General features: G+C 39.0%; 1 non-coding gene across 1 annotated transcript; it reads left to right on the forward strand.

Moving 5' to 3' along the window:
• Positions 1-4,984: 4,984 nt before the first annotated feature.
• LOC120106378 (small nucleolar RNA R71) lies at positions 4,985-5,090 on the forward strand. Its single transcript, XR_005508544.1, has one exon. It is a non-coding gene; the product is annotated as a small nucleolar RNA R71 (small nucleolar RNA).
• The last annotated feature ends 12,083 nt before the right edge of the window (positions 5,091-17,173 follow it).

The following is a 17,173-nucleotide window of genomic DNA, read 5'->3' on the forward strand; positions in this document are numbered from 1 at the left end:
TTAGACTACTTTAGCAAACATGATTAGTAACTAGCATGCTCGAAATTTAAATATCATAAAGAAATATTTCATTGAAAATAAGAATTTAAACAAGCTCCAAAATAATAAAAAAGTAAGAACTACAATTGCCCTGATACATTGCTAGGACTTCATCCAGCCCTAGACTAGACGTTTAGCCGAGCATGGCTTCCGGACGACCTCCCATCTTCAAATGAAATTGATCACCTCCCATTATTCCCAAAATATCACAAACTCTTCTCTTTCCTCCCCTCTCTCTTCTTTTTTTATTTCTTTCTCTCGGCTTTCTTCTTCTTCTTCTTCTTCTTCTTCACCGAAACAGAGCCTCCCTCTGTTTTCTTTCGAACCGAGCCCCCCCTCTCCTCCTTCCTCCCGTCTTCTTCTTATAGCTCGCCGAAGACCCAGCGATCGATTCCCAGAGAGGAGGAGGGCGTGGTCTACGGTCTTTGATCTCGCGGAGGCGGGATTATGGGCGCTGTTGCATGCGGCTGATGGCTGGAAATAGGCGTGATCCGTGAAACTCGGACGCGGAAGAGTTTGGCTCACAGGCTGCTGGGGCTTCCTTCACGGATGGCTGGAGGATCCAACGGATGCATTCCGGGCGAATTACGGGGAGATTGGATCACGGAAGAGGAGGATACGCTGGGAGATTGATGATCGCTAGCTGCATGCGGCTGATGGCGGAACACCCGAGGACGTTGGGACGAGCCGATCACGCTTGGAGCTAGGAATCCGGAGGAGGAAGAGTCGCTACGCCATCTTTGGGATTCGGAAGCTGGTGGCTGAATCGACGATGATTGCGGAGGAGATTCGGTGTGGATGCGGGAGAGCTGAAGAAGAAGGTGGCTGGACCGGTGGCTTCGGATGCTCCATGGATGGCTGATCACAGACGGCTAGGAAGAGAGACTGGCTGCGGGATCGATGGGAGGACGCCGTGGAAGGTGGACGGCTGCGGGATCGACGGGAAGACGCAGTGGAAGGTGGACGGCCGAGATGCTCTGCGGGAGGAAGAAGATGAACAGTGAATGAGTTTTTTTATAACACTGTTCATATGAACAATGTTTTCACGGAATCACTGTTCATATGAACAGTGATTCCAGTAATTTTTCTGGAAATTACTGTGGATATTTTATTATTATTATTTTAATTTTAAAATTATGAATTTTACACGAAGGTAGGTACGAAATTGGTTGGGAATTGGCTTTGGATTTGAGATGGGTCATGATCGTTGATTTGCTTGAACTTGTTCTCGAGCCCAATGTTATTTAAATTTAATTCTTGCTAAACTGCTTCAGATCGAACTCGACCAGACAAGACTAAAAACCGGACCGTGACCTAATAAAAAGGGTTAATCAAACCTTTGCCCCATACATAATTAATTATAACTTTCGATCGAATCAGGACCAAAATCCATTTAATTATAACCTTAGCTTGATTACAACTCCGTCATGTTACCAAATCGGGTCAACACAATCTCCTCTTTATATATTTTCATGAAAGATTATAGCCAGGAGAGAGACAAGTTTAGAGTCTGTTTTGGAGAAAAGAATTATTTACCTCTTACCATATTTTAAATTCATTTCAATGTTTATTTAATTTTATGGTAAAATATATATTTATCAGTTTAAAAATATTGATAAGTGCCATGGAAAGGTAACTAAATTATAAATTATTGAGCACTTATCACACCCCCAAACCTATGTTTTGCTAGTCCTCGAGCAAAATGAAATTAAAAAAAAGCTCTAACTCACTTTCGCAGGCATCGCGATTGCATTTACCATACGCAACAAGGCTTTAAACCCCTATGTTACCCTAGTGGACGAGTTATAGTCTCGTGAGGGTTTCCAGTGAAGATACCCACAAACTTTAATATCATTTATTGTTATGATTAATTTGTTGTTGTTGTTGTTTTTTTTTTTTTTAATTCGATTGATGAAACTTCAAATTCCAAGTGCATACTAGCTAGAAAAAAAAAACTTTTTTTTAAATTAAAATCTAATTTAAGATACATAAATGATAAGAATTTCAAAGCACACATGGTTTTATTTACCAAGTCAGCCCAAATTCTAGATTAGTATGCAATCTAAGTTAAAGTCATTAAGTTTCCGTTTAGGAAGTTGTAAGACTTATTTATACTGGAGTGCTCGGTGAAATCTGGATCGTACACAAGCTAAGAGTTCGGATCTCCAAAATATTGTTAATACTAGTAATTTTCAAGGATTGGTCGAAAAGACCTACTCACTGATTCAAAATCATCTTATCTGCAGGATTTCGAGAGTTGTGGATATTTACTTTAGTACCTCACGGGCTTTATCTGTAATATTCCAGTTTACTCGAATTTTTACAACGTCGGCTTTCACACTATTGTCTTTTTCAAGGTCAATACAGCATTTTTTTTCTAATATTTTTTTTTCATTGAATGTAAGAATTCTTTTCAAAAAGATATAAATTGTGCACTTTTACTCTTGTGGTGATTTCTCTATGTAACAAGCAATCAGTCGACAACTCTCACACCAGTTGGCATAAGGTGTCGGGCATCAAGACTCCCCTACGGACTTATGCTCGAAGTCCTCATCACAAGCCCACTTGACCTTTGACAATAGGTAGCCCTTTTCGATGTTCCTGACTAAATCCATTTTCATTAATGATGATTTTTTTTTGGATAAGATAAGTATGATTCATCAGGGTCCAAGGTTGCTACTATACTATCAACATAATGTCGAGCCTAGACCTTAGAAGTGTCGGCCAGTGTGTAGTGAAATTCCGAAGTATTAATTAGCTTACAACTCCCTAAGAGAGACTTAATGAAAAGAACTTAAATTTGTATTACTTCCGACTAGTCGTTGGGCTTTTTAGATTTTATATACCTTGTGTGTTTATCATTCTTGCATAAATGTATAGAAATTAGGTTTTTTTAAAAATAAAAACTTTTTTTTAATTTTTTTTATTATTATTTTATAAAAAATGAAAATGAACATACTTTTTTTTAAAAGATCTTTTTATTATTTTTTTTATTTTTTTATTTCTTTTGATAAATCTAACATTATGAAGTGAAAACGAATGCAAGAGATGCAAACAAAAAAAAAATGTTAAAAAATACTTAAAAATACCCCCAAACCTAAACCTAACATTGTTCTCAATGTTAAAAGAAAACTAAAATAATTGGGTTGCCTCCCAACAAGCGCTAAGTTTATTGTCTTCAGCCAGACACAGTGAGGTAGTTTTTGCATCTCCTTTTATGAGGTCATCTATTTTGTCTATCATAAAACACTCAACTTCCCTCGCGGGTTGGTCGGCCGCATTGAACACATTTAATTTTACCTTCATGTTCCCAAATGATATGTCCATTACCCCTGTTCTACAATTGATGCACGCATTGGCTGTTGCTAAAAAGGGGCGCCCAAGGATCACGGGGATTTGTTTCTTAGGATTAGGTTCATGTTCCATATCAAGGACGATGAAATCTACTGGAAAATAAAATTTATCTACCTTGACAAGAACATCTTCAATTATCCCATGTGGTGTTTTTACGGATTGATCAGCCAATTGAAGGGATACCGAGGTTGGTTTTAACTCACCTAAACCAAGCTTCTCATAAACTGAATAAGGTAAAAGGTTGACACTTGCCCCTAGATCTAAGAGTGCTCGATCAATGAAATTATTTCCTAAGACACAGGAGATCGTGGGAGCACCAGGATCTTTGAATTTTGGAGGGGTGTTGTGTTGGAGAATAGAACTCACTTGCTCAGTTAGGAAGACCTTTTTAGGCACATGTGTCCTAGATTTTCGCTTTTGTGTACAAAGGTCTTTGAGAAATTTGGCATAGGAGGGAACTTGTCTGATGGCATCAAGGAGTGGGAGGTTGATTTTAACTTGTTTGAAGACCTCTATCATCTCTTCTAATGAAGTTCCCTTTTTGCCAAATGGAGAGGGTGAAGTAAGAGCTTCAGGAAATGGGGCCTTTGGGATGTGAGTTTTGGCAGAAGATGGACTAGCTGAAGAAGAAGAAGAAGGTTTTAGATTTTCATTTGACACATTTCTATCCTCTTCTTCACCTTTCTTATTGTTGTCCTCCCCAATCTTATTGTCTATTATACGTCCACTCCTTAGGGTAGTCAAAGCATTGGCTTGTTCATGATGAATTGCATTTAATTGATTTTCTTGAGCCATGTATTGTCCCCTAGGATTACTTAGTGGTTGGCTTGGAAGCTTTCCTTCCTCTTGCTTGTTTAGTGCATTAGCTAGTTGCCCCATCTGGGATTCTAGCTTGGCGATTGATTGCGTGTGAGAGTGCACCAATTGTGTAATGGTTTCCAAACCTTGAAGGGCGTTCAACACTTTCTCCTCAAAGGCTGTGTTTCTTTGGGGTGGAGGAGAAGTGTGTTGAAATTGATTTGAGGGACGGTAGAGATGAAAATTCTGAGGGTTTTGAAAATTTTGGGAGAAGGGTTGGGAGGTATTAGAAGCTTGCTGCCTCCAAGAAAAATTTGGATGATTCCGCCAACCCGGGTTATATGTATTGGAAAATGGGTCATTACCCGGTCTGGGCTGTGTTTGAGCAGCATTGATGTGTTCTTGCACGAGTTCGGAGAATTAGGGCGCTGAGAGGCACTCATGAATAGGGTGGGTTGGGCTAGAACATATAGGACACACTTGTGCTTGGAAAGAGTTAATGAAATGCCCACCCATCATCAGTTGGTCAATCTTATAGGACAATGCATCTACCTTGCTAGACAGGTCCATAGAATGACTAATTTCACAAATGGTCCCTTTTCTTTGAGAACTCGGGGGTGCTTGACGAGAACAGGAAGCATGGTGGAGGGAGTTTTCATTAAGATTTTCAAATAATTGCCATGCTTCATGCTCATTTTGAAGCATAAAGGTGCCCCCGCATGCAGCATCGATCATCTGACGGTTTCGTTCTGTCAATCCGTTATGAAAACATTGCACTAGTTGCCACTTAGGTATTTGATGATGAGGGCATTTACGGATTAGGTCCCTAAATCTCTCCCAAGTTTCATGAAATTCTTCTCCCTCAGTTTGGGAGAAGCTTGTAATGGCACGTCTAAACTGGTTCGTTCTTCCTATGGGAAAGTATTTTTTAAGGAATTCTTGTTGCATTTGATCCCAAGAACGAATTGAGTTAGCTTCTAAAGAATTCAGCCATTGTTTGGCTCTATCTTTAAGGGAGAAAGGGAATAATCTAAGTTTTAGAGCATCATCAGTAAAGTTCTGAATCTTGACAGTGGTGCAAATCTCAAGGAATTCATCTAGGTGTTTATATGGTTCTTCGTTGGTGAGCCCATAAAAAGATGGGAGCATTTGGATCACACTAGACTTTATTTCATATTGTACAGCTGCTACCTCAGGTAATCGAATGCAAGATGGAGAAGTGTAAATAGTGGGAGTAAAGTACTTCCTCAGGAGTTTGTGTTGTTCTTCAGCCATCTTAAAAGGTGGGGATGATTCTAATGTTCTGATCTTAGCTCGAATGTTCCTAAGGGTTCGTTCTATTTCAGGGTCAAAAGGTAATAGGTTTCGTACTCTAGAACGACTACCGTGCATACACTAGTACTCGATCAATCAAGCATGCAATAAAAGAGAAAAGCATATCAATCCTAGTCTTTGTCCTAAAATCACTAGACAGCTCCTAACTGGTTTGAAGAGGGCACCTAAGCCTCCAATCCGGTCTAATGAACCGAGTTGACCAGGTAAGCTCCCAGGTAAGTGGAGGGGTCACGATGCGTTCGCAAAGGTCCCACTTAAAACCCACTTGCCTCGAACAGATGAACTGTCTCCCTTATAGGGACAAAGCTTGCCTAGACATCAACTAAGCCACAGAGCGAAATTGGTGCAACTTTCGGTGATCTTCGTCCTATTGAGCTCGAATGTCCCTAGGAGCCAACGTCTAATTGATTTTAATTAAAGTGACACTATGTGAGATTGAGTTCACCTAAGTTGGGCAAGAGTCCGATGATGAAATCCGGCTCTTATCTTGTTGGGGTGATTGCCCTTACTAAGTGCAAATGAATTGGTGTATGTATATCAGGCATGCATTCACACTTTTGCTGAAATTAAAATCAAACAATCACCACAAAATTTCAAGCTAATACTTAATTTAAATAAGAAAGGTTTAGAGGTTACCAAAGGAAATTTTCCCAGCAATTTTTTTTTTTTTTTTTGGCAAACCTCTACAACATTTCTTTTCCAGCAGTTCTCTTTTTGATCATCCCAGATTTTTCCTTCGATTCCTGATCAAATAAGATCAAAAGAAATTTTTTTAAAAAAAAATTAGTAGAAGAGAAAAAAAAGATAAGAAAAGTAACAATAATAGAAAATAATTTTTTTTATTTATATATTTTTTTGAAAGTTTTTTTTTAATTAATTAATTTTTTTTAATGATAGGAAAAATAACTATGCAAGCAATCCCCGGCAACGGCGCCAAAAAAATTGATCGGTTCTTTTCAATTTCAAAAATAAACCACGCAATAGCACGTATCCTGTAGGATAGTGATTACGGGTGTCGGTCCACAGGGATTGAAGAATAAGTTATTTTTCTTTTAAAAATAAATCAAAAAGAAGGATTTGCTAACTTGATTTAACTAAATTAAACTATGAGTACGGATTGGAATTTATCAGAGTAAATAGATCTAGGGTTTGGAATCCACCACATAGCATTGCATCAAGGATTGTGTTCTTAATTTTTGTCTTTTGGAGAGGCATGCAATTTTGGCTACAAGCCTTTTAAATAAAAGCATAAAGAGTATTAGGAAGATCCATCTTCGGTGTAGCATGAAGTGTCTACCTAAGTATGCTAATCTAGGATGCAGCACACTTCATCTTCCTAGGCATGGATCATCTTAGACTACTTTAGCAAACATGATTAGTAACTAGCATGCTCGAAATTTAAATATCATAAAGAAATATTTCATTGAAAATAAGAATTTAAACAAGCTCCAAAATAATAAAAAAGTAAGAACTACAATTGCCCTGATACATTGCTAGGGCATCATCCAGCCCTAGACTAGACGTTTAGCCGAGCATGGCTTCCGGACGACCTCCCATCTTCAAATGAAATTGATCACCTCCCATTATTCCCAAAATATCACAAACTCTTCTCTTTCCTCCCCTCTCTCTTCTTTTTTTATTTCTTTCTCTCGGCTTTCTTCTTCTTCTTCTTCTTCTTCTTCACCGAAACAGAGCCTCCCTCTGTTTTCTTTCGAACCGAGCCCCCCCTCTCCTCCTTCCTCCCGTCTTCTTCTTATAGCTCGCCGAAGACCCAGCGATCGATTCCCAGAGAGGAGGAGGGCGTGGTCTACGGTCTTTGATCTCGCGGAGGCGGGATTATGGGCGCTGTTGCATGCGGCTGATGGCTGGAAATAGGCGTGATCCGTGAAGCTCGGACGCGGAAGAGTTTGGTTCACAGGCTGCTGGGGCTTCCTTCACGGATGGCTGGAGGATCCAACGGATGCATTCCGGGCGAATTACGGGGAGATTGGATCACGGAAGAGGAGGAGACGCTGGGAGATTGATGATCGCTAGCTGCACGCGGCTGATGGCGGAACACCCGAGGACGCTGGGACGAGCCGATCACGCTTGGATCTAGGAATCCGGAGGAGGAAGAGTCGCTACGCCATCTTTGGGATTCGGAAGCTAGTGGCTGGATCGACGATGATTGCGGAGGAGATTCGGTGTGGATGCGGGAGAGCTGAAGAAGAAGGTGGCTGGACCGGTGGCTTCGGATGCTCCATGGATGGCTGATCACAGACGGCTAGGAAGAGAGACTGGCCGCGGGATCGACGGGAGGATGCCGTGGAAGGTGGACGGCCGCGGGATCGACGGGAAGACGCAGTGGAAGGTGGACGGCCGAGATGCTCTGCGGGAGGAAGAAGATGAACAGTGAATGAGTTTTTTTTCATAACACTGTTCATATGAACAGTGTTTTCATTGAATCACTGTTCATATGAACAGTGATTCCAGTAATTTTTCTGGAAATTACTGTGGATATTTTATTATTATTATTTTAATTTTAAAATTATGAATTTTACACGAAGGTAGGTATGAAATTGGTTGGGAATTGGCCTTGGATTTGAGATGGGTCATGATCGTTGATTTGCTTGAACTTGTTCTCGAGCCCAATGTTATTTAAATTTAATTCTTGCTAAACTGCTTCAGATCGAACTCGACCAGACAAGACTAAAAATCGGACCGTGACCTAATAAAAAGGGTTAATCAAACCTTTGCCCCATACATAATTAATTATAACTTTCGATTGAATCAGGACCAAAACCCATTTAATTATAACCTTAGCTTGATTACAACTCCATCATGTTACCAAATTGGTTCAACACAATCTCCTCTTTATATGTTTTCATGAAAGATTATAACCAGGAGAGAGACAAGTTTAGAGTCTGTTTTGGAGAAAAGAATTATTTACCTCTTACCATATTTTAAATTCATTTCAATGTTTATTTAATTTTATGGTAAAATATATATTTATCAGTTTAAAAATATTGATAAGTGCCATGGAAAGGTAACTAAATTATAAATTATTGAGCACTTATCAACTTCTCACAAGGATTACCCTGGCCAAGGTTTTGTTAAATTGAACACAAGGCGTTATCTCCCATTTTTTGGAGGGGTCAATTCCATCTTGACTCACAACTGACTACGCAAGTACTTGACTACACCCAGTGACCTTCCGTCACTGAATTAGAAATTCAGGTAGTCCGGTACCAAAGTACAGTGAGTTGCTTGCTAGTCACAGGTTGCGGTCTCAGGTCCGAGGGCCAAACTTATACCCATATCTACTCGGAACATCTCTTGACAGTAGAGCGTTCCGAAATTGGTCACATTTAGTGAAATGTACTCCTACACTTCACCTGTGTGACATATCAGTATCTCCACACTCCTTGGTTAAGAGAACAACCAACATATATGTCACACAACGACCTAATCTCGATAATACTATCGTCCTAGTAACAGCATATCATTTGATCGCGAACAGTTTTAAGAACTTGAAGATAAATCCTCCTTTATCATAAAACAAGTCCTATGGACTTCATCATATAAGAGTTTATTTGAAGATGTACAATAAAATGATGAACAATGCCAAATAACATTTTATTAATTTGTCAATTCATTTACAAAATTTAATCATCAGCGCACTGATGATTGACTCTTAGGATGCAATTTCCAACAATACTAGCATAGCACACTATCTAAACTAATAAAAAAGGAATTAGTAATTGGTTTACCAAAACTCAAATTTGAAAATGATAGAGTTTGCAATGCATGCCAATTTGGTAAACAAACAAGAAATTCATTCAAATCTAAAAATGCAATCTCAACTACTAGGCCACTAGAACTATTCTACATAGATCTTTTTGGGCCAACTAGAAATATGGTCTTGTGATAATAGATGACTATTCTAGGTTCCCATGGGTTCTATTTTTGGCACATAAAGATGAAGTTTTCAACTTATTCAAGAAATTTTATAAGAAAGTCATAAACAAGAAGAATACCACTATTATAGCTATAAGAAGTAATCATGGCACAGAATTTGAAAATCAATATTTTGAAAGTTTCTGTAGTGAAAGAGAAATAGAATATAATTTTTCTGCACCTAGAACTTCGTAGCAAAATGGAATCGTAGAAAGGAAAAATAGAACTTTGTAAGAAATGGAAAGAACCATGTTATGTGAAAGCGATCTTCCAAAGTACTTTTGGGCTAAAGCAATTAACACTTCACATCATAATCTAAACAAGATTTTACTAAGATCTATTTAAAGAAAACTCCTTATGAGCTTTGGAAAGAAAGAAAATCAAAATTAAATTATTTTCATGTGTTTGGTTGTAGATGTTTTATTCATAATAATGGAAAAGACAACTTAGAAAAATTTGATGCCAAATCAGATGAAGGTATCTTTCTAGGATACTCCTGGTCTAGTAAGGCATATAGAGTCTTCAATAAAAGAACTCTTGTGGTTTAAGAATCTATACATATTGTCTTTAATGAAACTAATGATATTTCCTCTAGCAAGGAAGTAGTTGCTGATGATTATGCAGATTTTCTTGAGAACAAAATTAAAAAGATAAGCATTCATGAGGAGAAACCAAGGCAAACTGAAGAAACTCCTACAATCCAAGAGGAAATAGCTGAGCATGATCTTACCAAAGCTTGGAGATATGCTTATGGTCATCCTAAGAAATTAATCCTTGGTGATGCATCAGAACTAGAGCATCTCTTATAAATTTAAATAATCACTTGGCTTTTGTTTCTCAGTTTGAATTTAAAAATATTGAAGAAGCTGAAAAAGACACTAATTGGATTAATGCTATGCAAGAACTAAATCAGTTTACGAGAAGTAATGATTGGAACTTAATTGAAAGACCCATTGAATTTTCTGTTATTGGAACTAAATGGGTTTTTCAAAAACAAACTTGATGAAAATTGATTAGTAATAAGAAACAAGGCTAGACTAGTACCAAAAGATTATAATCAAGAAGAATGAATAGATTTTTGTTGACCCCCTAATGGATTTTGATGAATACAAAACACTAGAGTATAATTTTCTGTGTATTAACAATTTATTTGAGGATTTCAGGTGTTTATCTAAAAATATTGGTAAGAAATGTCTAGGCATGTTTTCATATTTTTCAAGGATTTTTTGAAGAATTTTTAAGATGAAGAAAACAGATCAGGGACAGCCGAGACGTCTCCGGATTGTCCCAGAGATGTCTCTGGCACGAACAGGAAGAATTGGCACGTCTGGAGATATCCCCGGCACCTGGCGAGGCGTCTCGCAGGGTCGGAGTCGACTCCTGACTCTGCGGAGTCGACTCTCTCAGAGACGGCAGAAAGGCCGATTTCAAGGGATGCGCGCGAGTCGTCTCCGAAGGACGCGGAGTCGTCCCCACGAGTAAAAAGCGAACTTCCCGAGTCGTCCCCAGAGAGCGCGGAGTCGACTCTCTCAGGGGATTCCAGAGGACGTGTTTTTCATTGATAAAACGGCGGAGTCGTCCCCGACATCGCGGAGTCGTCCCCATGCATAAAGCACAAACATCCCGAGACGTCCCCGTAAAAGTGCCGAGCCGACTCTCTCAGAATAACAGAAAAACAAGCATTCAAGCGGTTCTTCTTCAGAGACGTCCCCGTAAAGCGCCGAGTCGACTCCAAACAACGCCAAAAGAAATTTTATACAGCCGAGACGTCTCGCGTTGAAGCAGAGACGTCTCCGGAGCGCTTGGAACGCGACTGACACACTCTTGCAGGTAAATTTGAATTTCAAACGGTCATATTTTTGTGTCTAACGGATCTATTGCTTTTTGGGCTATAAAAGGGAGCTTTTAAGTGCCTTCCAACAACTTCTCACCAACCAAACACAAGATCATTCAAGAGAGAAGAAAGAGAATGAGGTTCAAGAGAGTTAGTGCTTTCAAGAGAAGAAATCAAGTGCTTTCAAGCTTTCCCATCTGATTTCGTGCTCAACTACTCACTCCCACTCGGCATTCAAAGCTCACATTCAAGCCAACGCGATCCACATCGGAAGAGCCACCATTACCCACGCTTCCAACGGCAAAAGGGTTCTTCCGGATTTTGATATTTCTCATTGTTATATTTGCTTTATTAAGAGCTTTTAAATCTTTGTAAAACATTTCATTATTGTGCTTGTTCCAGTCAAGGGACTTGGAACAAGGGAAAGGCATCCCAAGCCTAGGTGAAATTGGGAGATTGTAGGGTTCGTTGTTAGCCCGGTGTAAAACAACGAGTTGGGTAGTGCACTCGCAAAACTACCGGACTGTAATCGCGGATTATAGTGAAATTCCCAAAGGTATTTGGGGAGTGGATGTAGGAGCAGTGGAAGCTTCGAACCACTATAAATCTTCGTGTTTGCGATTGACTGTGCTTATAGCTTTATCTTCACTTTAGCATATACACTTGTGTGTTTTGTTTTTTTTTAATTAGACAAAAAGTTTAAAACACCCAATTCACCCCCCTCTTGGGTGACCATCTCTGGGCAACAAGTGGTATCAGAGCCGGTACTCTGTGTATTTCTTGAAGACCTAACCGTCTTAGCCAAAGATCTAGATGGCAACACCCTTCAACAATGTTCCTGCTGAGGGGCAGGCAACCAATAGACCTCCACTCTTCAATGGGACAAATTATTCCTATTGGAAGACTAGAATGAGGATTTTTATTCAAGCACAAGATTATGCCTTGTGGAGGATTATAATCAAGGGACCACACGAACCATCTCACATGGTTAATGGCATTCAAGTTCCCAAACCTGAGGAGGATTGGGATGAGAATGATAGTAGGATGGTTCAACTCAATGCTAGAGCCATGAACTCATTATTTTGTGCTCTAGATGTGAATGAGTTTAATAGAGTCTCCATATGTAGTTCCGCCAAGGAAATATGGGACAGGCTTGAAGTTACCCATGAGGGTACCAATCAAGTCAAAGAATCTAAATATGGGACAAGCTTGAAGTATGAGTTATTTAAGATGGAACCCAACGAAACCATCTCATGCATGTTCACACGCTTCACTGATATAATAAATGGTCTAAAGAATTTGGGTAAATCTTACACTAACCCAGAACTTGTGAGTAAAATTCTCAGGTCCTTGCCAAAAGCTTGGGAAGCGAAGGTCACGGCGATCGTAGAAGCTAAAGACCTCAATACATTGGGACTTGAACAACTATTGGGCTCATTGATGACGCATGAGCTCACAATGAAGCAACATGAAGAAGATGTGCCAAAGAAGAAGACAATCGCACTCAAGGCTACTTCAAGTGTTTGTGAAGAAGAAAGCAGTGAGAGTGAAGAAGAAAGCGAAGATGAGGACTTGGGCTTAATAGTAAGGAAGTTCAAGAAATTCATGAGAAGAAAGAAACCCTTTCCAAGAAAGAAGTTTGGAGGGAGAAATGATTGGAAAAAGGAAAAAGAAAAAGAAAGAGACCCAATCATATGTTATGATTGCAAGAGACCGGGACACATCCGTTCCGAATGCCCTCAACAGAAGAAGCACTATGGAAAGAAGAAGAAGAAGGCGTTGAAAGCAACCTGGGATGATAGCGACACATCCTCCTCTGAGGAAGAGAAGGAAGAGACCGCCAACTTGTGTTTCATGGCATTCGACGACGATGAGGTATGTCAAAGCTCGACTACAAATTTTACTTTAGAAGAATTATATGAAGCTTTTCAAGAGCTCATGAGTGATTGTAGTATGTTAGGAGCAAAGAATAAAGAATTAAAGGCCTCCAATCAAAAACTAAAGGATGACATTAAAAACCTATTGATTGAGAAGGAGAGCTTTGAAAATGTTAACACCATTGACCTAGAAAATAAAAATTCAAAACTTAGCATTGAAAATGAAACAGCAAAAATACTAATTAAGAAATTAAATCTAAAAGTTAAATCCCTACTCAATAGTAATACCTCACTTGCGCAAAATGTTGAATCCCTTAAAAATGATAAGGAAGAATTGGCTAAAGAAAATTTGGTTCTTAAAAATGAGGTACATAAGTACAAACCAATTGTGGAGAAATTTACACATAGCTCTGAAAAATTAAATCTTATTCTATCCAATCAAAGAGCTGTTTTTAATAAAGCCGGATTAGGATATAAAACTAGCAAACAACAAAAATATCTAAAGAATTTTTTTGTGAAAGCAAAAGATATCAAGACTGAAAAACCTACATGCTTTCATTGTGGGAAGAGTGGACATAAAGCCTATTCTTGCATTCAAAGAAAGATTCAAACTAACAAGAATACATTTGTAAAAGGTAAAAACACAACTAAAGTGTGGGTGCCTAAGGGAACCAACTACACTAACCAAGAAGGACCCAAGAAAACTTGGGTACCTAAGAGCTTCACATGATTATTTTGTAGGTATGCCTTGCAGCCGGGAGTAAAAAGAGAATGTGGTATCTTGATAGTGGTTGCTCAAGGCATATGACCGGTGACAAGAGCCTTTTCGTCACCTTGAAGTCAAAAGAAGGAGGAGTAGTCACATTTGGAGACAATGCTAAAGGTCAAATCATTGGTGTTGGTAAAATCTCCATATCACCCTCCTCATTTATTGACAATGTATTGTTAGTTAATGGACTAAAACATAATTTATTAAGTATAAGTCAATTTTGTGACAAGGGCTTTAAAGTGTCGTTTGAATCTTCACTATGCATAATTAGTAGTCCAGTTGACAATGAGATCATACTTACAGGACATAGGCATGGAAATGTTTACATGGTAGATCTTGATGATCTCACCATGAAGGATGGCCAATGTCTTGTAGCCATGGATGCCAAAGTCAATGAGACTAGTTGGTTATGGCATCGTAGGTTAGGGCATGCTAGCATGGATTTAATCTCTAAATTGATTACAAAAGATCTAGTCAAAGGACTACCAAAAATAGACTTTGAAAAGAACAAAATTTGTGCTGCATGTCAATTAGGGAAACAAACAAGAAGTTCTTTCAAGTCTAAGAACATAGTCTCAACATCAAAACCCCTAGAACTAATTCACATGGATTTGTTTGGACCCACTAGAACTGCTAGTCTAGGGGGTAAGAAATTTGGTCTTGTAATTGTTGATGATTTTTCACGTTTTATATGGGTTTCATTTCTTGCATATAAAGATGAGTCCTTTCTCGCTTTTATCAAGTTTTATAATAGGATTTCGAATGAACTTAATCTTAAACTAAAAGCAATTAGGAGTGATCATGGTACCGAGTTTGAAAATCAGCATTTTGAAAAATTTTGTGAAGAAAACGGTATCAATCACAATTTCTCGGCCCCTAGGACACCCCAAAAAAATGGGGTGGTAGAAAGGAAGAATCGCACACTAGCAGATATGGCTCGTACCATGTTGTGCGAATCGGATCTACCAAAATATTTTTGGGCTGAAGCAATAAATACTGCATGTCATATTTTAAACCGTGCATTAGTCAGATCTATTTTAAAGAAAACACCTTATGAGTTGCTGAAAAATAAGAAGCCAAATATATGTTATTTTCATGTTTTCGGCTGTCGTTGCTTTATTTTAAACAATGGAAAGGACAATCTAAGTAAATTTAGTGCTAAATCAGATGAGGGGATCTTCTTAGGTTATTCCTCATCCAGTAGAGCATACAGGGTCTTCAACAAGAGAACTCTCATTGTTGAAGAATCCATTCATGTTATTTTTGATGAAGCTAATGGAGATTCTTCTAGAAAAGAAGAAGATAGTGATGCAGGTATACTTGAAGACAGAATGAAGGAGTTCTCCATACAAGACAAACAACTTGAGGATGAAGTCAAGGAAGATACAATTCAGCAAGATGAAGAAGATCAACCTCAAGCAAGAAATCAAGATCTTCCGAGGGAATGGAGGTATGCACATGGTCATCCAAGGGATCTAATCCTTGGTGATCCTTCACAAGGGGTAAGGACAAGATCCTCTCTAAGAAATACTAGTAATTATCTTGCATTCGTTTCACAAATAGAGCCTAAATCACTAGAGGAAGCCGAAAAGGATGAAAATTGGATAAATGCTATGCAAGAGGCATTAAATCAATTTGAAAGAAATCAAGTTTGGACTCTAATGAAAAGACCCCCTAATATTTCAATTATAGGCACCAAGTGGGTATATAGAAATAAACTAGATGAAGATGGAATAGTAATAATAAACAAAGCTAGACTAGTTGCCAAAGGCTATAATCAGGAGGAAGGAATAGATTTTGATGAAACTTTTGCTCCTATTGCTAGGTTAGAGGCTATTAGACTACTTTTGGCATATGCATGCTTCATGGATTTCAAACTCTATCAAATGGATGTAAAAAGTGCCTTTTTAAATGGTTATATAATGGAGGAAGTTTATGTAGGACAACCTCCAGGTTTTGAGAACCACTTACATCCAGATTATGTTTATAAATTGCATAAAGCATTGTATGGACTTAAGCAAGCCCCTAGGGCATGGTATGAAAGATTAAGTAATTTTCTAATTGAAAATAAGTTTAAGAGAGGAAATGTAGACAAAACCCTCTTCATTAAAAGAAAAGGGAATGACTTATTGCTTGTGCAAATTTATGTGGATGATATAATTTTTGGTGCTACTAATGATAGTCTTTGTCAAGAGTTTGCCAAGCTTATGCAGGGAGAATTTGAAATGAGCATGATGGGTGAGCTCAACTTCTTTCTTGGGCTACAAATAAAACAATCAGAGGAAGGCATCTTCATCAGTCAGTCCAAATACATCAAGGAAATGTTGGAAAAGTTCAAGATGAAGGATGCAAAGGAAATCAGCACACCCATGGGCTCAAGTTGCAAGCTTGACAAAGATGAAAAAGGTAAAAGTATAGACTGCAAATTGTACAGAGGTATGATAGGTTTTTTACTTTACCTTACTGCTAGTAGACCAGACATATTATTCAGTGTTTGCATGTGTGCTAGATACCAAGCATGTCCTAAGGAATCACACTTGCAAGCTGTTGGGGTATGTGGAGACCTTTGGTGATGAAGAGAATTGAAGAAAAATCAATTCTGCATAGTTTTCTGTCTGGCGGACTGTCGGAGTCGACTCGAGCTTCAGTCGAGTCGACTCGGGAACAGTCGAGTCGACTCGAGGTCCATCGAGTCGACCCGGGAGAAGAAAGGCCGAAAAACCATGTTTCTGTCTGGACTGTCAGAGTCGACTCGAGCTACAGTCGAGTCGACTCGAAGCATCGTCGAGTCGACTCGAGCCACAGTCGAGTCGACTCGAGATCGTGCCAGTCATACTGGAAGTTGTCCAGACGTGCCCGAGTCGACTCGAACTAAAAGCCGAGTCGACTCGAGCTCGCGGAAATCATACGGATGAGTTTTCTTTTGGTGTTTTGTTGGCGTTTCGACGGCTATGATCATCTGAAGGTCTTGAGACTATATATAGGACTCATGAGAGCCCTAGGGTATAGCGATTGGCCGTATATTTGAGAGAGACTCTTGTTTGTGAGGCTAGGGTTCTAGAGAAGAAGAGGATTGGGATCCTACTTCTTGTGCAAAGGGAATTCTGTGTGAATCTCTTGTAGAGCGATCTCGTGTGATCGTTCGGGTGTGTGCCATCTCTGTAATCTATTCATCCTAGTTGAGATTTGGAGCGGTGGAGGACGTAGGCTATTTTTAGCCGAACCTCGTTA

The sequence above is a fragment of the Phoenix dactylifera genome, chromosome 15 (assembly GCF_051530095.1).
Source record: "Phoenix dactylifera cultivar Ajwa chromosome 15, Ajwa_hap1_PhDact_Kaust_v1.1, whole genome shotgun sequence".
NCBI classification, from domain to species: domain Eukaryota; kingdom Viridiplantae; phylum Streptophyta; class Magnoliopsida; order Arecales; family Arecaceae; genus Phoenix; species Phoenix dactylifera.